The following is a 23,508-nucleotide window of genomic DNA, read 5'->3' on the forward strand; positions in this document are numbered from 1 at the left end:
CCTACTATACGTACAGCACTATACTAGGTATTATAAAGAAATTTTAAGTTAGTGTTCTCAGGTCAAGGAACTGGGAAAATAATTATAGGAAGGTAAGATAATTATAAGATGATTATAAAAGGCAATAGAATAAGAACTAGTTGAGGCAAACTTTAAATGCTGTAAGGGGACAGATCACTGTGGGATAGCAATAAGATGGAGAAGATGAAACTTGACAGAGATCTCAAATGCCAACAAATTTTAAATTAAATTTCAAGCTAACTTCAGCACTGGGGGCAGAACGCAGAGGGGAAAGGAGTATACCTGAGCAAAAGTTATAAAGTATTATTAACATAAAAGTACTACTTGTGCATTAAAGAAAACACTTATTGAAAGAATAAACATAACTGGCTGAAGTAAAAGTTTTACTTAGGGGAACAGGAGATAAGACTAGAAAATTAGACTAAGAAGAGACTCCAAAATATCCTGATGACAGGATTATAAGCTCTGGGAGAAGGAAAATGAATGAGGAGAGGTTTACAATTGTCCCTGAATACTGCCTATTAGCAGATTTCAGACCACAGTGCAGGGAAATAAAACAGGAACAGAGCCTGTGGTCTCCCTGAGTCGAGGAGGCAGAGCAGAGACTGCAGCGACCAGTTTTCAGCTCAGCATTTCATTTGGTAGAATTCAAATTTTTGAGTCAATTACTTTCTCTATGAATCGGATGTCAGGTCCTCTTCCCTCCTTATTATTATAATATTTAGAATCATTCTATGAAATAGTATGTCTACTTAGGAACAAACAGTATGTAAAATAATTTGTAATAGTATACCCATCTAACATTTTCCACTCTATTCTGCAAGGTCCAATTTTATAGGAATAGTCTATTTAAAAATGCAGTTCTGACAAGAGCAACCAATATAATTCTTGAACATATCTGGTAATCTAAAACTGAGAAATTTATGTTTATTTAAGACAATCTGACTTAACACACTTTAAAATAGACAAAAGCGAGAGGACTGATGCCAATGGGACACGGCCTGCAGAGGAGGCTATGGCATCCGGCTGGAAGAGCGAACGACCTGCTCAGAACTTGAAGACCCACAGTCAGCACCAGGCCAAATGAGGCTTCTCCAGGCCACTCCTCCTCCTCTAAAGCCCTGACTTCCAAAGACTGATGGATTCTGCACTAGAGAGGAAGGAAGAGAAACCCGTGCAAATTCTCAGGCTCTCCACAGGTCCTCAGGAAGCCCACTGGGAAGCCTCAGCATGCTGAGGGAGAAGTGCAAGAACAGGAGAGAACACAGATACTGGCCATCAGTGACTGGAGTGACAGTGAATCTCATAGCTCACAGGCTTCTTCCCTCAGAATCTTCTGGTACTCAGCTTAGACAATGAATCTGCTCCTGCTCTGGCCCTATCTCTGGGGAACAACCTGTAAGTGGAAATGACACCCCCAATCTGTAGGAACATCAAGGGTCACCTGAAATCCAGAAAAAAGCCAAGGATACCCAGGTTGCTAAGCAGCAGTGCCAGGAAAACCTCCTCAGATGGTCCCACTATCGCCTGCAGGCACGACTTCACCATGGCTGGCATAATCGCCCAGGGAAAGACATCCAAGTGCTTCTGATGCCTGTCAGGGTCACAAGCTTACTCCACAACCTGCAGGAACACTTGGCCGCTGCTCAAACTACAGGAAACCTCAGAGACACTGAACTGGGTGGCAGCCTACCCCCGGACATCATTTGCCTCAGACACAATGCAGGACCATTAGGAAACGCCAACCAACCCCACCTTTGCTATCCAACTTCCCTGACCATCAGCAGAGTGACAATACCAGAGCATTTCTGAGGAACCTGAAAAGACTTGAGGTTTTCTTCTGGGATATATTTATTTTTCAGGCTATTTTGATTATCCTGTGTAGGAAACTTCAAGAATAAGATTCCTGAAAAATAATTTCTGAGACAGAGAGCTGAAGGTTGTAGAGTACATCATTTTCTATAAACCATTACAAAAAGAACTTTCTAGAAGTCATCATATATACTTGGCCTACTTTAAAAAATAAAAATTTGTAACTTTAAAAGTTAAAAAAAATCCTAACTGGAACTTTAAAATAGAGCCCAGACCCATCCCCAGAGATTCTGACTTAATGTTTTTGTTAAGAAAAAAAAGTAATTCAGATGCTCAGTCATGACTGAGAACCAGTGTACCATCAAGGGCTTCCCATGTGTCATCCAAAATCCCAAAGAATTTATTTAAAAGAACAAATAAGATGCAAGTACTACTTCAAGTAAGGCTTACAACAGTATGTTTTTCGTTAGCATTTGTTTAAAATACGCAAATGAATCAAGAGAAAGTCTAACTTTAAACTGGATTGGTGGTTGTTCAGCTTTTAATTCACTAGGAAATAACTGAGACTAAAGCTAGGTTTATTTTAATAATCATAAGAAAATAAAATTTAACTTTCAAATTACTCAAATGGAAGTTTCTTAACTAAAACAATCTAACACGAATACTGATCACAATCGAGAGGCTTCTTCAGAACTGTATGTGCAGAAAATATATGTGCAGAATAAGAAAATATGTTATTTCAAAATAAAAGATATCAAGTATTTTGACATTACACTAAGTGTGGCATTTTTAAACATAAAAGAAATGTTAAATTATAAGTACAGTAGAAAAATAAACCACTTTAAACTTTATATCCTCTACAATTTAAAAAGATAACATCTCTAATAGTAAATAAAATGCCCCGAAAACCTTGTAAATATGGTATCAATGGCAAGCCCAAATAAATCAATCTCACTTGTTCCTACCACAAGTACTGGCCAGCTTAAGTATATATATTCAATACTAATTTGAGAAGGGCTCCATGTCAAAACTCAATTGAAAAGTAAGAACTTGATCTCCCTGACAGCATTTCTCAGATACAGTTTTGAGACAGAAAAGCAATCAACAAGCAGATAAATCAAGAATCTACAAAAAAAATAAAGCATTCGTAATAGCTTTCAAGCTGAGATACTTTAGCCTTTATTAAAAGACTATTTCTTTTTAAAAAATCTTTCTATAACTATTAAATATGAGACAACCTTATGTAATATCCCCGCTGATGAGCATCAACACAATCTGAACCTGGCCATGCTACAACTCAGTTGATCTATGTCTCTCTTCACCATATGCTTCACACTATTTTATTCTAGACAATAAACACCTACTGACTCCTGAAGCCTCAGCACTTAGAGTAACTTTCAAGAAATTAGCTATTTCAATCCAAAGAGAACTTATCCAACAGAGGGAATACTAAAAGATTCCTCAAGACAATGACTGCCCCTTCTAATGCAGCACAAAAACTTTAGTGGTAAAGTTAATTTCAAATATTTTGAAACATTTCTCTCCTATACATAAGTATTAAAATAATGATTTTAAGTTCCCACACACACACCCTGTGGCAAGTTATCTTCATAATGTGAGTTGCCAATAGTTACAGCAAGAAAATGAGCCAATTATTTATGCTTGTTCTTAGGTTACAAGCTGTCGTTACCAGTGAAACTGGAATTAACCAGAACTTTACGTATGGGACGTTCTGATTACCAGGAGGTTTCTAATATTCCTTTCTTTCCATCTCCTACTTTTGAAACAAGAGTGAGCATAGTTTCATGTTCTTTTACTATTCCATACTTTTGCAGACATAAACATATACTTGTAAGATGACAGTGTATGAGTACAAAGATCCAAGAAGTTGGTGAGTTTTAGGGAGACAGAGCAGCCAAATGCAGTATAGGGGTACTTCCCTGGTGGCGCAGTGCTTAAGGATCCGCCTACCAATGCAGAGGACACGGGTTCAAACCCTGGTCCCGGAAGATCCCACATGCTGTGGAGCAACTAAGCCCATGTGCCACAACTACTGAGCCTGCGAGCCACAACTAATGAGCCCGCGTGCCACAACTACTGAAGTCCTCACACGTAGAGCCCATGCTCTGCAACAAAGAGAAGCCACCACAATGAGAAGCCCGCACACTACAACAAAGAGTAGCCCCCACTCGCCGCAATGAGAGAAAGCCCGGCACAGCAACGAAGCCCCAAGGAAGGAAGGAAGGAAGGAAGGGAGGGAGGAAGTAAATAAATAAATAAATTTTTTTAATGGAGTATAGGTTTGCTAGTCATAGACGTGAATTCAAATACCCCTTTGATCATGTGTTCTGTGTGACTCCAGGCACTAGTAACTTAACTCTTCCAAGTCTCTTCTCTATTATAAGTTATATAATACTTATAACTGTGCTGTATGATATTGTAATTTATCATATAATCATACTATAATAAATACTTCCCTCATTATGCTGCTGTGAGAACTAAATGGAGTATGTAAAATACCTAGCATAGTAGGTGCTCAATGACACCTTCCTTTACAAACAATGGTGCTGCCACAAGCAATACCTTTACAATGAAAAACAGCTTTCTAAAAACTGCTTACAAAGACTTCTAAAGGGACATAATGTGTGTACATAAGCGAAGTACTATGTATTTATGAAAGATTACCTTGCAATACACCACAGTATCTTCCTCATTTTAAAAATACAGCATTTTAAATCCCAATTGTGAAAGTTGGTATTAAGTAACAAGCTCTCAAAACAAATCCATTTCTAACTATTTGTATATATCTTTCTTTTGTTTACATGATAAATGTTTGGATAGGAAAGAAGAGTCTTCCTTCTTTAAATTCTATTTTAAGTTTATTTAGCACACAAGCAGGTCAAATTAGGAAAAACTATTAAAGATTTTAAGTGGGACTATCTTTCATTTAAATGCTTAGATAGTATCAGGAGAACAACAAAAAAAAATTACTAATCATAACAAAGTTGTTTTTAAAAATCCTCAAGCGGAGGCTTCCTTGGTGGTGCAGTGGTTGAGAATCCGCCTGCCAATGCAGGGAACATGGGTTCAAGCCTAGGTCCGGGAAGATCCCACATGCCGCAGAACAACTAAGCCCGTGTGCCACAACTACTGAGCCTGCGTTCTAGAGCCCGTGAGCCACAACTACTGAGCCCACGTGCTGCAACTACTGAAGCCTGTGTGCTCTAGTGCCCGTGCTCTGTGAGGAGAAGCCACCACAATGAGAAGCCTACGCACCGCAACAAAGAGTAGACCCCGCTCGCTACAACTAGAGAAAGCCCGTGTGCAGCAACAACGACTCAACGCAGCCAAAAATTAAATAAATAAAAAAATTTTAAATCCTCAAGTAGTTAATAAAGTCACGAAGTTACAAATTAGAATGAATTTGAGGGGGCTTCCCTGGTGGCGCAGTGGTTGAGAGTCCGCCTGCCGATGCAGGGGACACTGGTTCATGCCCCGGTCCGGGAAGATCCCACGTGCCGCGGAGCGGCTGGGCCCGTGAGCCATGGCCGCTGAGCCTGCGCGTCCAGAGCCTGTGCTCTGCAACGGGAGAGGCCACAACAGTGAGAGGCCCGCGTACCGAAAAAAAAAAAAAAAAAAAAAAAAAAAAACAAGTAATCTCAGCTCAAATACAATGTACCTTAACTCACAAACATTGCTCCACAGCACCTGTACTTAATTTCTTGTTACACTTTATTGCACTTGCTTCAGTAACTGTGTTATCTAGCAAGTGTCTAGCACACAGCAGTTTCAATAAATAACAATGAATGAACTCAAGATATTAAAACAGGGCTTCCCTGGTGGCGCAGTGGTTGAGAGTCCGCCTGCCGATGCAGGGGACGCGAGTTCGTGCCCCGGTCTGGGAGGATCCCACATGCCGCAGAGCGGCTGGGCCCGTGAGCCATGGCCGCTGGGCCTGCGCGTCCGGAGCCTGTGCTCCGCAACAGGAAGAGGCCACAACAGTGAGAGGCCCGCGTACCACAAAAAAAAAAAAAAAAGATATTAAAACATAGTCTACCTATTACAAGAAAATACAATATATTTTAATGTGCTCTTATGAAACATTATGGACTAACTATAAAAGCATTTCTTTAAAACAAAACTAGTTTACTATACTTACTCAGTTTACAAAATTAAAACACTATGTGTAAGTTTTCAGCAACACACATTTTTCCAACTACTATATAAGGGTACAAGGTAATCTACTCAATATATTCCTCTCATCTCTGAAGAATAGATGAGTCCATATGATCCCTTAAAAATACTGATATGACAGTATTCCATTACCTTTGTCATTTCTATTAATCTCTTTGTCTATTTCTTTAATTTCACATGAAGTTAGGCAAATGATTAGCCATTATGTATTGATGAATAGAAAACAAACCCCCCAAATACAATGAAAGATGTCTAAATATTTACTAGTTGAGCATAATTTAGATTTGCAAAATTGAGTTGAATACCTAAGCCTAACAATTTGCTAAATTTCCCTACTAAATACATAATGGTCTCTACAAATATTTTCTTAACTTCCAAATAAATATTTTTTAAATTTTGCATACTATTTATTTGCATTTGTAAGTAATTTGATATCAAATATCGTACAGCATTTTCACAATACAAACTACAAGCATACCTCATTTTATTGCACTTCACCTTACAGGCCCTCACAAATACTGTTTTCACAAACTGAAAGTTTGTGGCAACCCTGCATTGAGCAAGTCTACTGGTGCCATTTTTCCAACAGCACTTGCTCACTTTGTGTTTCTGTGTCACATTTTGGTAATTCTTGCAACATTTTAAGTTTTTTCATTATTACTGTATTTGTTATGGTGATCTGTAATCAGTGATCTTTGATGTGACTACTAAAGCTCACTAAAGGCTCAGATGTTGGTTAGCATTTTTTAGCAATAAAGTATTTTTTAATTAAGGTATGTACACCGGTTTTTGGACATAATGCTACTGCACACTTAACAGACTACAGTATAGTGTATATATGACTTTTATATGCATTGGGAAACCAAAAAACTCACATGACTTGCTTTATTGTGATATCTCCTTTACTGCGGTGGTCTGGAGCAGAACCCATGGTATCTCTGAGGTATGCCTGTAAATAGCTTTCCAAGAATTTTCTAAGTGGAAAATCAGTAATAGGCACACACACACAAAGATCTTTCCTTAAGGCAGCACATATATTTAAGATACTACATGTGAGATATTACATCATACTGGCTGGGTATTTAGATTTCAATTTGTATCTCCCTTCCATTATGTTCATTTCTATCATTTCACCTCTTATCACAGAGATTCTCAAGCCTGTATGTTATATGGATCATATTCTCTCAAAAAACTACTCCTGATAGTTCATTCACTTCTTATTATACAGAGTATGTATGTGTGTTGAGGGGTGTGGGTGTGCTACAAGGAGGTGGGACCTTACACAATTAAAAGGAAGACTGCTATGCTTTTAAGATGATCATGTGTATGATTTTTAGAAGTGGGATAGTGTATGTAAAAAACTTTGCACAATGCTGACACCTGGTAAACATACAATATATGATGCCTATTTTCATCATGGTACTCATTTATGTTATAAACTTGTGGATACAAAAACATTTCAAAAATCAAGACGAAAGTTAGACAGACCACTGATGATATGGAGAACCTTCAGATCACTATTGATCTTCACAGAATCACTGTATGGAAGCAGATTTAAATTGTTTTGAAATTTTGACAATGCCACTGAAACAAAGTAACTGAAAGTCTTCATGTAAGAGATATGGATAGCAATTAAACTCCTTGTTTTTCAGATGGGGAAACTGAGCCCAGGCATGGCAAGTTTAAATAATTTGCCCAAGATCACTCTGCTAGTAATGAGAGGTGAGATTCAGACCCAAGTCACCTGGCCTCAAACTCATGTTGCTATACTACCTCCACTCAAATTACAAAAATCTAATCAACCTGTAAAAGAATTCAACGTTAAGTCCAAGTTAAGGTTTTCAAACAGTGAAACTTTTTTTTTTTTTTTTTTTTTAAGTCAGACTCTTAACATTTTCTCCTTTTTTCCAGATACAGCCTCTTGGCTTAAATTTTTTCTATGGAGAATTCAATTGAAGGATGGTAGGGGTAGGTAAACAAAATCTGATACCAGAGGTTTAGGGCTTTAAGCAACAGTAGGACAGTATTTGATACTGTCAAATACTGTAAGTATTTGATAATACTGTAAGTATTTATTACAAATGTTAAAATTCTTAATTAGCTTCAATCAGTGTCTCAATTTAGGTATGCCAAAGGGTATGAATGTCTCTGTTATACACTACCTGAACAACCCTTAAAGGAAAAGTGGATATTGTAACAAAAAGGTGAGAGTTCAAATAAACACAGGTCAATTCACGGAAATATGCAACATGACATACACTCAAAGTATCAATGTAATGATATCCTAAGAATATTGCATATGAACTAAGGAGATAATTTTAACATTTTAATTGATCTTTCTTTGTAAAGCTGGGAGCACTTACATATATGTTTATTTAACCACCTTGCAACAGGTAACTGAAAAAATAAACTGCCCAATTACAAAATGTAAAAGGGAGATTCCGTTTTCATATGAACAACATCTGAGGGGAAAAAGTACCACAATAGAGATCCTCTGTTAATCATGCATGGAGTTAAGCAAGAAAAATATTTTATTGATTATGTCATAATCACAGCCCATATTTTCTGACCTCTGATTCAATAACTTGGCCATCTTATAAAGAAGAGTCCACCAAAATAATGACTAATCAACGCTAAAGACAAAGAAAATAACATGCCTGTACAAAACTCATATTTTATCTCCTGCTTGTACAAGTTAGAATTCAGAAATGTCACAAAGGTGACCCTGCTTACCAGAAAGCACTCAAACTTTTAAAGTACAACCAAGACTATCTCTCTGCTAACTTCAAACCATTAATTAGAATCAATGACCCAAAAGCCTGAAAAGGTTATGCATCCCATAATTACTAAGCTACAACTACTACATTTCCCAGTTTAAAAGAAAAACGTTTTACTTTCTGCCTTTAAACAGACTAATTTTTAAGCAGTCTCTTGTTTCCACCGGACACCGCTTACTGTAGGATGCAGAACACCTGGGTGAGGCAGACCAGAGGACCCAGGACCTAAACCTCAGTAATCCCTGTGGGCCTCTAAAAATCTGACCCAAGCGGGCCCCTCCAACCTTCAGGCACCCATCCCTCAACAGGGTACCTGCTTTGAGTTCACAGGACCCCGGGTACTATGTACACACCCCACAAGCGCACACGAAGCACCATGAACACACAGTATGTAACACCGGGTATGACATGCCCACACCGGGAACCATGTGGACCCGTATATAACACCAGGCACCATAGACAACTAGGTACCATGCACACACCATATGTGACACCAGGAACCATGCCCACACCAGGTATGATATCCCCACCACATATAACACCAAATACCAGGTGCACACCGAGCACCAGTAACACAACGGGTATCATGCATGCTCCCACGGTATACAACACCAGGCACACATTCGGGACCACGGACACACCAGGCAGCATGGACACACTAGGAATCATGCCCCACCACATACCAGGTGCACACTGGGCAACACCGACACACAGCATATAACACCAGGCGTCACGGATACACCGGGCACCATGACCACACGGTATGTAACACCGACCACCACGGACACACTGGGTATCACACCCCCACCGTACATAACACCGGGCACCACGGACACACCGTGAGCGCCTCCAGCGCTGGGCCAGAAAGGCGTAAGGGTACAGTCCACGCGGAAGTTGGGGGTCCCAGGCCGGCTGCTGCGCCCCAGCTTAGCTCCCCTCCGAACGCCCGGCGGGATGGGTGGCGGACACTTAGGCGGTCCTGGGGGCCCGGGAGGATCTGCGGAGGAGGCGGAGGCCTCGCTGCCGCCCGTTCCCAGCCCCGGGGACCAGGCCTCGCCTGGGCCCTTGGGGACCATCCTGCCCAGCCGCGGCCTTCGATCCCAACAACTAGCCGTCAAGCAGACGCCCGCCCCCCACCCGCCCCCAAACTCACAGGGCCGCGTCCCGGCGGACCCCGAGCCGAACCGCTGGCCCCGAGGTCTGGGCGCGCGGGGAGTACCGGCCCGGCGGGCGGCGCTCACGCGACTCCCCGGCTTCGCGGCCCGTGCAGGCCCCGCGCCGTCCTGCTCCTGCGGGGCCTCCTCCTCCTGCAGGGCCGCCCTTCCCCGGCCGGCCGAAGGCGGGGGGCGCAGCCGAACCCCCGCAGACCAGCAGGCTCCTGCCCGACGCAAACAAAGCTCCGCCGTCCACTCGGCGCTGTTTGCGGGGGGCGAGCAACGGTCACGCCCGCGGCCCGAGAAGCTGCAGCCGGGCCCGAGCTCCACAAACACCCCGCCTCGGACACCCCGCCCGCGCCCCCGCCCCCGCCCCGCCACCGAGGCCGAGCGTCTCCCACCATTATGCTCCGGACGGTCCTCGCCGCCGCCGCCGCCGCGCCCGGCCCTCCCCCTCCGCGCCCGGCCCGCCGCCCGCGCCGCCTCCTTCCCGCCGCCGCCGCCTCCACCGGGCCAGGGCCGGCGGGGAGCGGGGGGGCTGCGGTCTCCCGGCCTCCCAGCCACCGCGGGCCCTGCCTCCCTGCCGCCCACGCCGGCTCCCCGGCCTCCCCACCTCCGGTTACGCGGACCCGGCCTCCCTGCCGCCCGCCCCGGCTCCCCGACCTCCCCACCTCCGGCTCCAGGGGCCCGGCCTCCTCCCTGGCTCCCCGGCTCCGCGGACCCGGCCTCCCCGCTCCGGCTCCGCGCCTCAGGGGCGCCATGTTTACAAGCCTCCACCACAGAAACTCGCGAGCACCCGGCGAGGGAAGCGCTGAGGCCCCGCCGCCGCACTTACGGTGTCTCCTCGCCGAGCGGCGGGCCGTGGTCGGGCGCGGAGTTGAGGCGCCGCCGCCGCCGGGAAAGTTTGCGTCCTGCGAGGCCGCGGCGCCGCTCACATGGCGGGCCGAGCTGGGCAGCCGCTCGCCGGCCCGGCCTCCTCACCGCCGCCCGCCCGCCACCCCCGGGCTTTATTGTGTGGCCCGCCGGCCGGCCGCGCTGCGGGCTCGGGCTCGGCGCGGGCTCCCTCCCGGCCCGGCCCGCCGTGCACGCCCACACCCACCTTCCCGCCGTCCTGTGCTCCGCGCCTCTCCCCAAATTTGAGCATATTCTTACATATCCACACATGCACTTCATATCAACACACACGTGAAAGCTACGTACGTGCGGGCACGCGGGAGCCGGGAGCGGAGCGCACAAAGATCCGGCGCCCGCAGCATCGTCAGCTCGGACCCGCGGCTGCGGGCACTGCCCGGCCGACGCCTGCTTTCGTGTGCCTCGTACCTGCCTAGAGTCACCGTCGGTATGGCAAGGTCTTGGAGGAGCATTAATTTTTTAATTGGCAAGATCGGTAAAATGGTGTTAATACCTTTTAAATTCTGTCAAAGAAACAAATTGCGGGAATATGCTGAATTCCTCATTCCATACGTGCACAAACAGGACTTAAGAAAGAACGGGACCACCCATTACCGTTTTGGCAAAAACACTACCAATTTGTGTAAGGAGAAGGTTATCTTTCTTAGTTTGTAATTCTAGATCTAAGAAGAGAAGATCCCCATATGTGGATTAAGAAAGTCTCAGAGATAAGCATACTTAATAGATTTCACATGTTTTCTCTAATGACCTTTGTCCATAGGAGTTTGGAAGGAAGACCTATCAGCCAAAACTTCCTACTCTGATTCTCTTTGGACATATATACCTGAAAATCACCAGAAGACACTTGTCCAAGAAATTTGGGGATTCTAATCCAATTCAACAATCTTTCACAGCTGGTCTCTAAGTTAGAATTTAAAAATGGGTGGTAATTGAATAGGAGTTCTATGATGTACACCAGTGGAAGAAACATAGTATTTCATAGCCCTGGTTCTAAAACATCCCAGAGAGATTTTGGTTATCTCAAGAGACATCACAAAATAATTTAAACTCATTTTAATTGTATGGATAAATATATTCCATTAAAATCGAGCAGCGGGATTAAAAGATGTCAGAAAAAAATCAAGCCATGCCTGGTTTGAATGCGGGACCAGGAATTCTAACAATGAACAGCTTTAAGTAAATCATCTTTTTTTTTAAGTCATCTGTAAAAGAGCAGACTGCATGATTCTATATATTTCACAGAGGCCACTCAAGGAAGACATCATATATGTATAAAAGGAAACTTACATTTTAGGAAAGAAGTCACTAACCCTAACTGCACATTTTTCTACAAAGTTTTTAGCCATCATTTTTATTTTTGTACCCAGATATTCTCTCTCTTTCTACCTTGGTTTTGCCTAGAATTTAACCCTTGGCCCTATACTCCCTTCAGAACAGTTTTATTTACCTTATTTTCCCCCCAGCTGAATAACTAATAGGCAGGGGAGATGGTCTGGGGGCCAGTGGTTTGGGGTTGGGAGTTGGAGGGAGGCCCAGAAGACCCAAATAGTTATTTCCATACAACTTACATTATACCATGAATTTATCTGCCAAACTGCAAAGAGAAGGCAAGGAACTGAGGTGTCAAGGAAAAGAGGGGAAAGGAAGAGTAGTAGGCTGTGAGGAATGGTTTACATCAACTTGGCCGTGTTTCAGAGATTTAGCACCACTCAAAGAAAGACCCCACGCAGCACTCCTAATTCTTCCCCAACGCCAACTAACGCTAGACAGTTAAGTAATGTCTGACTTGATCAGCATATCACTTTTTCCAGATTCTGCTTTAAGAAATATTATGTAAATAGAGAAGGCATGGGGTATTCAACAGGTTGGTGTGGAATTTTTGTCTCTTTAAAAAAATAAATCAAATCATATCCTTACCTTACACTCCACACTTTAAAATAATCCAAATGACTTAAATAATACATATGTATAAACTGAAAATCATTATTCTAAAGGTAGAAGAAAATATAGGTGAATGTTTGTAATATTAGTGTGGAGAAAAATATCCTGAGCTCTAAAGCAATGATTTTTATCAGAAAAGAGTGATAAATTTGACTATATAAAAATTTGTGTATCCTATATGTCAAAAGCAAATATAGACCTATTTTAAAATATGCCCATTAGGGCTACAACTTTTATACTTTATAAGGAGTTTCTTCTAATACCCTTTTCCCCACTTTCTTCACATAATGAGGACCAATTCAGATTTTTTAGGACCAGTTTAGAGACGGTGGCTTCACAGTTATATAGAGTTGGGGTATCCTGCTAAACTCCCATCTCAGAGTGTTCCTGGTTTGCTAGTATGTAGCAATAACAAGCTCATGAACGTGCTCCTGAAAGTCTTGCTTTTATTTCTTTAAAGTTTGGTTTTATGTTTCTATTTTGCATTAAAGGTTGAATTACATAAACTTTGAATACTGTATGTATGCTTTGTTTGAGAACATAGTCTTAAGTGTGATGTACAGAATAACTATGAAAAACCTTCAGGAATGCAGGTGAACAGCTCATTATACAGAAATTAGTGAATAGAAATTGTTATGTTGTGTTATCACAAGTACTGTAAACTAGTGAAGTAAAATAGGTCTATTTCAATGAGACTTGGTGTTTTTCATTTATGGGGACTCTGGAATATATATATATATCATCTTTTCTAATTTAAAATAATAGTAGCTCGGGCTTCCCTGGCGGTGCAGTGGTTGAGAGTCCACCTGCTGATGCAGGGGACACGGGTTGTGCCCCAGTACGGGAAGGTCCCGCATGCCGCGGAGCGGCTGGGCCCGTGAGCCATGGCCGCTGAGCCTGCACGTCCGGAGCCTGTGCTCCGCAACGGGAGAGGCCACAGCAGTGAGAGGCCCGCGTACCGCAAAAAAAAAAAAATAATAATAATAGTAGCTCCATTTTCAACTTACAATAATGTTTTTTTTACAACAAATTACTCTTATAAGGTGAGGAAGACTGTACAAGTAAAATTAAAAGGCAAACAAACTGGGAGAATATATATATATATATGCAAGAAATAAGAACTAGGGTAATAGTCTTTAAATATAAAAAGCTATGTCACATCAATAAGATAAATACCACACACACCACCAAAAAAAGAAACAAGGCCATGGATAATTTAGGAAAAAAGAAATATAAGTTATTAATAAATATTAACAAATGTTCAAATTCCCTAGTAATATAATGACAAAATAACACAACACTGCTTTTCTTCAATGGCAGAATTCTTCTTCAATGATAATGCTATTGAGGGTTAGTGAGATGGACACTCTTTCATACACTATTGATAGGAAATAGAATTGGTATGAATACTGGTTGAAATACCAGAGCCTTAAAAATATTTATATCTTTAAGCCAGACGTCCACATTTAGAAATCTATCCTAAATATATCTTCTGAAAGACAAGCAAGAATGTATGCACAAATTGTTCTTCCCAGCTTAAAAAACGTCAATGATTTTCTGCAGCATCTTGAATAAATCAAACCCTGTTCTTCGGCTCACAGGGCCCAGCTTTGCCTGGCCCCTACCTACTTCCTAATTTTAACCTCATTCTACATTTCATTCCTGCCTCACCAACCTTTGTCCCATATCAGAACAGTACAAAGTTTGTCCCCTCCTTCTGGAACATCCTTCCCCTGTCTCCCTGGGGATAATCCTACTCATTCTTCAGGTGTCTATTCAATTGTCACTTTTTCCAAAAAGTGAGCCCACAATCTAAGTTGGCACTCTCTATTTTTCTCCATAAGACAAGATTATTGAAATGATATATTTACCTTAGAGTTTATAGACTAACGGGCTGATTTGCTCTCCATAGCATACCCAGACACCCAATGAATATGGTAAATGCAAAACTGGCACGGACAAAATTGGTGGTCTCATTTCACTTGAGAGGGTACTGTCAAGGTACTAGCGTTTTGCTTTTAAATAACATAATACCAGTGGCTCTGTCACTCAAGTATTGTAGTCCTTCTTAATGCATGTTAATCAAAAATACATGTTAATTAAATCATGTTATACTTAGGTTAATAGCTCAGGGCTGTGGGATAAAGGATATTGTAAATGCAGGTCTCCCAAGCCCTGAGAAGAGCCAAGTAATGTTCTCTCTGGCCATGCACGCATGAGTGAGAGTGTGTGTGTGTGTGTGTGTGTGTGTGTGTGTGTGTGTGTGAAACAGGCAGGTATATATGCCTGGGGTGATATTTTTGAAGCATATTAACACGCTTTTCTTCTTTGCATTTTCATGCACGAGGTCCCTAGTTAGCCTGAGGCATCTGCGTACCTTGGAGGGCATTAGGATTGGCACAGCAAGAATTTATATAGACAGAAAGTCAATATCAAGTGGCTGACACTCCAAATAAGAAATATTAATCTACAGCAAGATGAATGGATTGCAAGCATGGCTTTGTTCAGAGATAACACAATTCTCCAAATCACTTTTTCTCCTTTTTTAACATTTTTACAAACAGATCTGGCATAGGAGACCTGAACTTCACCACCCAGGGTTGGGGCTGGAATGAAACTGGGCGGGAAGAGGAGGCAGGAAGTTGGTAGTGAGGTTTGTAACCACTTAGGGTTAGACACTTTCCAAATATTTGTAACTCAAAAATATTTGGCACTCAAAACTATTTGATGAATTAATGAATGAGATTCATCACAGTGTTTTTTGTATTACCAATAAAATAAAGTCGAAATAAGATAAAAATGCAGCATTAGAAACTGTTAACTGGAAAGGAATATAAAATCACAGATGCATATGATTTCAATTTTGTGAAATATTAAAAGGAAATACTGTGGAAGGAAATGTTAACTGAACATTTCTCTGGGTTACAGATATCTTCTTTTTTTTAAATCTTTTTTTCATAATTAGGAAAAGATTACTAATAATACTAGCCTAAGAGACTGGTTATTCCCACAACACTATGTGTCCCTTACTTGAAATAATATATGTTTTCAGAAAACTAATAAAATTAAGTTGTTTAGAATCTTATTTTCCATTGATTTCTTTAGTCAGTGTAGAGGGAGATTTTGTGCATGCAGTCTATCCATAGCTCACATCCAAAAATTTATATAAAAAGCCCCAAAAATATAACTGTTGGGCAATTGAAGCTAATAAAAATGAATGTGAATATATGTGGGTAGTGGTCACAGCAACCTCTCCAGGCATCGGTTTTCTCCTTTGTAAATGAGGGAGGTTTACTCACTGACTTTTCAGGTTCCCATTGGCACCAAAGTTCTACAATCTCTAAAGTGCTACCCTCACACCTGTTCCCAGAGGTCCTTTCATCTCTACTGTTCTAAGGACTCTTGTGAAAGTTTGTTTATCAGATGTTCTTTCTCTTCATGTGCCCTTATTCTCTTTACCCCTGGTTTCCTTACTTTCATTTTCCCCCTTCTGATTGTTTTTGGCAGAGTGTTAAATGATTCCTGGCCTCTGAACAGACACCACCAGACCTGTTAACTCCAGGTAGAGGCCTCTCTCCTTCTTCTTTATCTAAACATAGAATATACTAGGAAATGCACATCTGCATTTTTTTTTTTTTTTTTTTTTTTTTTGCGGTACGCGGGCCTCTCACCGCCGCGGCCTCTCCCGTTGCGGAGCACAGGCTCCGGACGCGCAGGCTCAGCGGCCACGGCTCACGGGCCCAGCCGCTCCGCGGCATATGGGATCCTCCCAGACCGGGGCACGAACCCGTATCCCCTGCATCGGCAGGCGGACTCCCAACCACTGCGCCACCAGGGAGGCCCCACATCTGCATTTTTATAATCATCCTCCAACCTCTTGTCAGAGATAACTTTTCAACATTGTCACTTTTTTAGGGAGGACAAAATTTAGTCACATTCTACACTGTCATCTTATTAAGAATTTCTTATAGTGAGTTTACATTAAAATAAGAGACACCTGCATTGCCCATTATTACTAAGGTCTACACTCTCAGTGATGGCAGATGAACAAATCTGATCACATGGAACTGTGAACAGAAGGCCCTTTTCAATGCTACATTTTACATAAATTCTTTTCTCTCATTGCACCCAACAAATGAGAACCTTTGGGAACTATTCTGTTTCTTTAAAATCCAGTACTGCGGTGTATAGTATTTAATATATTCTTTTTTATTCCCTTCCTTCAGCTTCATGATAGTTGTTATTGGGTAGTTATGTCCCTTCCCACACAGATTCATATTTAATAAAATGCCAGATCTATTCAACACAGTATAGGAAGTCCTCGACACAGCAATTAGACAAGTAAAAGAAATAAAAGGTATCCAAATTGGAAGGGAAGAGGTAAAATTGTCATTGTATGCAGATGACAAGATACTATATATAGAAAACCCTAAAGACTCCACACAAAAACTACTAGAACTGATAAACAAATTCAACAAGGTAGCAGGATACAATGTTAACATACAGAAATCTGTTAAATTTCTTTACACTAACAATGAAATATCAGAAAGGGAAATTTTTTTTAAAATCCCTTTTAAAAGAACATCAAAAAAAAAAAAAAACTTAGGAATAAACCTGACCAAGGAGGTGTAAGACTTATATGCTGAAAACTATAAAACATTGGTAAAGGAAATTGAAGGTGATTCAAAGAAATTGAAAGATATATCCCATGCTCTTAGATTGGAAGAATTAACACTGTTAAAATGGCTATACTACCCAAAGCAATCTACAGATTTAATGCTATCCCTATCAAATTACCCATGACAGTTTTCACAGAACTAGAACAAACAATCCTAAAGTCTATATGGAACCACAAAAAACCCAGAACTGCCAAAGCAACCCTGAGGAAGAAGAGCAAAGCTGGAGGCATAACCCTCCCAGTCATCAGACACTACTACAAAGCGACAGTAATCAAAACAGCATGGTATTGGCACAAAAACAGACACATGGATGAATGGAACAGAATATAGAGCCCAGAAATAAATCCACACACCTGTGGTCAATTAATCTTCAACAAAGGAGGCAAGAATATACAATGGAGAAAAGACAGTCTCTTCAGCATGTGGTGTTGGGAAAGTTGGACAGCCACATGTAAATCAATGAAGTCAGAACACTCCCTCACACCATACCCAAAAATAAACTCAAAATGGCTTAAAGACTTAAATATAAGACATGACACCATAGGGCTTCCCTGGTGGTGCAATGGATAAGAATCTGCCTGCCAATGCAAGGGACACAGGTTCGATACATGGTCTGGGAAGATTCCATATGCCACGGAGCAACTAAGCCCATCCACCACAACTACTGAGCCTGTGCTCTAGAGCCTGCGAGCCACAACTATTGATGCCTACGTGCCTAGAGCCCGTGCTCAGCAACAAAAGAAGCCACCGCAATGAGAAGCCCACATACTGCAACAAAGAGTAGCACCCTCTTGCCGCAACTAGAGAAAGCCCGCGTGCAGCAACAAAGACCCAACACAGCCAAAAGAATAAATAATTTTTTTAAAATACTAAAAAAAAAAAAAGACATGACACCATAAAGTTCCTAGAAGAGCATATAGGCAAAGCATTCTCTGACATAAATCATATCAATGTTATCTTAGGTCAGTCTCCCAAGGCAAAAGAAATAATAGCAAAAATAAACAAATGGGACCTAATCAAACCTAAAAGCTTTTGCACAGCAAATGAAACCATAAACAAAACAAAAAGACAACCTATGGACTGGGAGAAAGTATTCTCAAAAGATGAGACCAACAAGGGTTTAATTTCCAAAATATACAAACAGTTCATACAATTCAATAACAAAAAACCCAAACAACTCAAGCAAAAAATGGGCAGAAGACTTAAATAGACATTTCTCCAAAGAAGACATACAGATGGCCAATAAGCATGTGAAAAGATGCTCAACTTTGCTAATTATCAGAGAAATGCAAATCAAAACTACAATGAGGTATCACATCACACTGGTCAGAATGGCCATCTTTAAAAGGTCTACAAATAATAAATGCTGGAGAGGGTGTGTAGAAAAGGGAACCCTCCCACACTGTTGGTGGGAATGTAAATCGGTTCCACCATTCCACTGTATGGAGAACAGTATGGAGGTTCCTCAAAAAACTAAAAATAGAGTTATCATATGATCCAGCAATCCCACTCCTAGGGCATCTATCCATAGGAAACCCTAATTGAAAAACATACATGCACCTCAATGTTCGTAGCAGCACTATTTACAATAGCTAAGACATGGAAGCAACCTAAATGTGATATATATATCACATCTCAGCCATAAAAAAGCATGAAATAATGCCATTTGCAGCAACATGGATGGACCTAGAGATTATCATATGAAATGATATGTCAGACAAAGACAAATATCATATGATATCACTTTATGGAATCTAAAATACGATTCAAATGAACTTATTTACAAAACAGAAACAGACTCACAGACATAGAAAACAAATTTATGGCTACCAAGGGGGAAAGAGGGGACTGGGGGGAGGGAAAAATTAAGAGTTTGTGATTGGCAGATGCAAGCTTCTGTGTATAAAATAGATAAACAACGAGGCCCTACTGTATAGTACAGGGAACTATATTCAATACCTTGTAATGAACTATAACAAAAAATAATATATATGTATTTATGTATAACTGAATCACTTTGTACACCAGAAACTAACACAACATTGTAAATTAATTATACTTCAACTTTTTAATTAATCAATTAATCAATAATAAAAGAAAATGTCAGAGTATTTTTTATCATAGACTTTGGAATTAATTGTATCTTGTTCTGAAGGATCCTCCATTCTTTGATATTTAGAGAAGCTTTCTTTCAGATGTGGATAATTGACATAAAATTAAAAGTGATCGGGCTTCCCTGGTGGCGCAGTGGTTGAGAGTCCTCCTGCTGATGCAGAGGACACAGGTTCGTGCCCCGGTCCGGGAGGATCCCACATGCCGCAGAGCGGCTGGGCCCGTGAGCCGTGGTCGCTGAGCCTGCGCGTCCGGAGCCTGTGCTCCGCAACGGGAGAGGCCACAACAGTGAGAGGCCTGCGCACCCCCCAGAAAAAAAAAAAAAGTGATGTTATCTTTATGCATGTTTTGGGTTTGTAATACCAATAGAGTTGAGAGAAATTTTTTAAAGCCTTAGGGACAGGAACACTAGAGATAACAATTCTAAATAAATAGTTCATGAGAAAATTGTCTTCTATTAGCAGTGAAATATAAAATGTCCTTCTCTGTTCTCACCTTCTCTCTAGTATTTGAAGGAAACTATCTCACTGAATTGCCCAGCGATAAATCCCTTAAAAAGCAGAAGAAAAATGTATGAGACATTTTAGATCTCCCAGGGGAAATGTGTAGGAATTAAAAATCTAGATGAACAGTAAAATGAAAGTAAATAACTGTAGCACCAAATTATACTTTCTTAAAAATTATTACATTCCAGAAATATTTCCTGAATCATTTGTTCATTGTCTCTACATCTGCAGTTTGATGGTCTCTTTTGCTCATATGCAGTATTTAGGTAAAGTTGGAGAAAAGCTTCAGAGAGCATTACATACTTCCTCTTTTTTTTTCCTTTTTATTTAACTGCAGACACAGAATTTCAAACACAGGAAGTTCTGCTTCCTCGACAGCTGCACGCAAAAACCAATGCATTTCTTTCTGTTTCTGACGCAAGTCTGTCCAAAAGGCCACCTCTTGCAATCGAGGCTTTTTCTGCCTCCCTCTTCATGGTGAAGGCCTGGGTTAACTTTCACACACATGCCATTCAAGGGTGAATTGTCATTTCTTATTTGTACTCATTTCTCTTTTCTTATTGCCATTTTGAAAACTCCTCCAGAATATGGGCAAAGAAAGTCAAAGAAAAAGTGAAACTCAGCACATTTTTGGTTTTTTATTAGTAATCGTATTTTTTTTAAAGGAAAGTTGCTGAAAGAGAAACTAAGTGAATCTACAGATTAGAACATCAAGGGATAAGTACAGAGTTTCTTACATAGTTGCTAATGTACTGAATGCTAATTATAAAACTGTCTTAGTGTATGCCTCCATTCTAGGTAAGCCTATAACTGAAATAAACAGTTGCCATCTGTTTTAAATGTATATGTATTTATTTCTTGTTAACATTTAAACAAGAGTTTCTGTTAGAGAGGTGCTTAGTTGTTATATGTTAAACACATTTTGGAATCCTTTACGTAAATGGCGTATTATGTCAGCAAGTACTCATGCGTGCACGTGCACGTGCACACACACACACACAATAGCAGTGTGGGTAAATAAATTGTGATTTATTCATAGATATGATTTATGTAATCATTAAAGAAGTTGTTGATAAAGATTATTTTTCCATATTAAGTGAAAAACTATGATATTCATTGGAGAAAATGATCACAACCACATAAAAATACATATTAATTGAAAAAAGACAAGAAGGAAATATGATAAATTGCTAAATATATTAATCTCTGGCAAGTAAAATTATATGTGGCTTACTTTTTCTTTTTTATATTTTTATTTTCTTGATACTGTATTCATTTTGCAGTTATTAAAAAAAGGTTGTGAAAATAAAATATTTTTCTAGGTCAAAGGAATTGAATATTGACACTTTTATATTGTTCAACCTAATAACATTAGTCTTCAGATTCCCTGAGTGGGATTTTTGAAAAATAAAAATAAGAGTTAAGGGACTTCCCTGGTGACACAGTGGTTAAGACTCTGAGCTCCCAAGGCAGGAGGGCCAGGTTCAATCCCTGGTCAGGGAACTAGATCCCACATGTCGCAACTAAGGAGCAGGCAAGCTGCAACTAAGGAGCCTGCCTGCCTCAACTAAGGAGCCCGTCTGCCACAACCAAATAAATAAATAAATAAATAAATTTAAAAAATAAGAGTTAAGCCAGACTTAAGTGTGTTCTTTAGGAAAATGGTAATCCAATAGAATAAGCTGGAATCCAATTAGAAGAAAGTGCTCATGGCATTTCATGTAGGTTTTCCCTCAAACTCAGTTTTTAAAAGTCACTTCAATATTTTACACTGAAAATTATAATGATGTTGAACTCACACAGATTATAAAAGTAAGAAACTTTCCATATGATAGTGAGGAGTTACAATTACAAAGTTTATCTCATCTATAAATGTAACTTTGATTGTTAAATCCCTTATACAATAAAGACCTTTATTCAAAAAACTAGAATATTCTGAGTTCTATGTTGTAGGGAGTGAAATGCCCTTTACCACACTAGCTCATTTCATCCTTAGCAACTGATAACTTCGTTACTCACATATTACTCATGAGGCAACTGAGATTGAGAACAATAAAATATCTTTCCTATGCTCAGAGCTGGCAAGACTGAACTCACACTTGCATCCAGGGTTACCTACTGACAGAATCTGAAGTCTGGGCTATTCTTGATATCATTTCAAATGTATTCCTCAGTTAGAAACACATTTTTAAAAAGAATTTACCTATAATATCACACACACAAAAAATCTCTCTGCCTTGCATTAAAATTTCTATTCTGCCATCAGAATAAGAAATTAAATTTTTAATTTTTTTTCTTTTTTGGCCACATAGCACGCAGGATCTTAGTTCCCCGACCAGGGATCGAACCCGTGCCCCGTGCAGTAGAAGCGCAGAGTCTTAACCACTGGACCACCAGGGAAGTCACATAAGAAATTAAATTTTTAAAATAGAAGATACACATTCATTAAACAAAGGATTTTAGATATGCGAAAAACTCTAAAACAAACAAAAGAAAAGAAACCCAAAATACTGTATTCAAATGAGTCACCCAAAGTGAAAAAGAAAAACTTTCCCTTTGATCATCTACTGCTTAGGACCATAGAATTCACAGTTGGGCTCACCTTGGTTATTGCCTTTTTCACTTCCTTTAAGAAGTCTAGAATGCTTAGATTCTGCTCTGGCAAGATTAGGTTGATAATGCCAGGAAAAGAGAAGAACTCATCAGGTGTGAGAGTTACAATTCTTAGGTTCTTTTATTTAGTTTCTTTTTTAGTGATTTTTTTTCTTTTTTTACTTTAGACATTGCTATCTTATTTTTTCCTAACTTTTAAATTTTATTTTTATTTTTTGGTCTTAGATGTGGCAGGCAGGCTCCTTAGTTGTGGCATGCAACTCTTAGTTGTGGCATGCATGTGGGATCTAGTTCCCTGACCAGGGATCGAACCCAGGGTCCCCTGCAGTAGAAGCATGGAGTCTTAACCACTGGACTGCCAGGGAAGTCCCTAGGTTCTTTTAATATTAACCCTTTTATCAAAGCATTAAAAATTTAGCCTGGATGGCAGGGTTTTAAATTATAATTTGAATTGAAATATTTTTATTATTGCTACTTTTATAAGATCACATTCATCTTTGTGTGTGATTCTGTAGCATATCCTATTCTCATGCTAAAAACTTTGGTTCAGATTTGAGTCTACATAGTTTGCCAATTGCTTTTTAACTTTTTATTGTGGTTGTCATAAATTTTACAATATACACTTATAACTAATCCAACTCTACTTTCAAATAACACTGTACCGCTTTACAGGTAATGTGAGTACCTTATAATAACAAAATAATCCTAATTCCTCTCTCCTATCCCTTCATCATTGCTTTCATTCATTTCACTTATATATAAGCACACATACACATATCTATATATC

The 23,508-nt window shown here is 40.3% G+C and overlaps 1 protein-coding gene across 12 annotated transcripts in view; it reads right to left on the reverse strand.

Moving 5' to 3' along the window:
- ZMYND11 (zinc finger MYND-type containing 11) overlaps positions 1-11,242 on the reverse strand; it is a 126,849-nt gene extending 115,607 nt beyond the window's left edge. For 4 of the 12 annotated variants that reach the window (XM_082619813.1, XM_082619806.1, XM_082619803.1 and 1 more), the window contains exon 1: positions 10,794-11,036. The gene's annotated coding sequence lies outside the window, so the exon portion shown is untranslated. The other 8 variants (XM_082619805.1, XM_082619812.1, XM_082619804.1 and 5 more) reach the window with 7 other exon arrangements.
- Positions 11,243-23,508: the final 12,266 nt, after the last annotated feature.

The sequence above is a fragment of the Mesoplodon mirus genome, assembly GCF_964341445.2.
Source record: "Mesoplodon mirus genome assembly, chromosome: 4".
Classification (NCBI taxonomy): Eukaryota; Metazoa; Chordata; class Mammalia; order Artiodactyla; family Ziphiidae; genus Mesoplodon; species Mesoplodon mirus.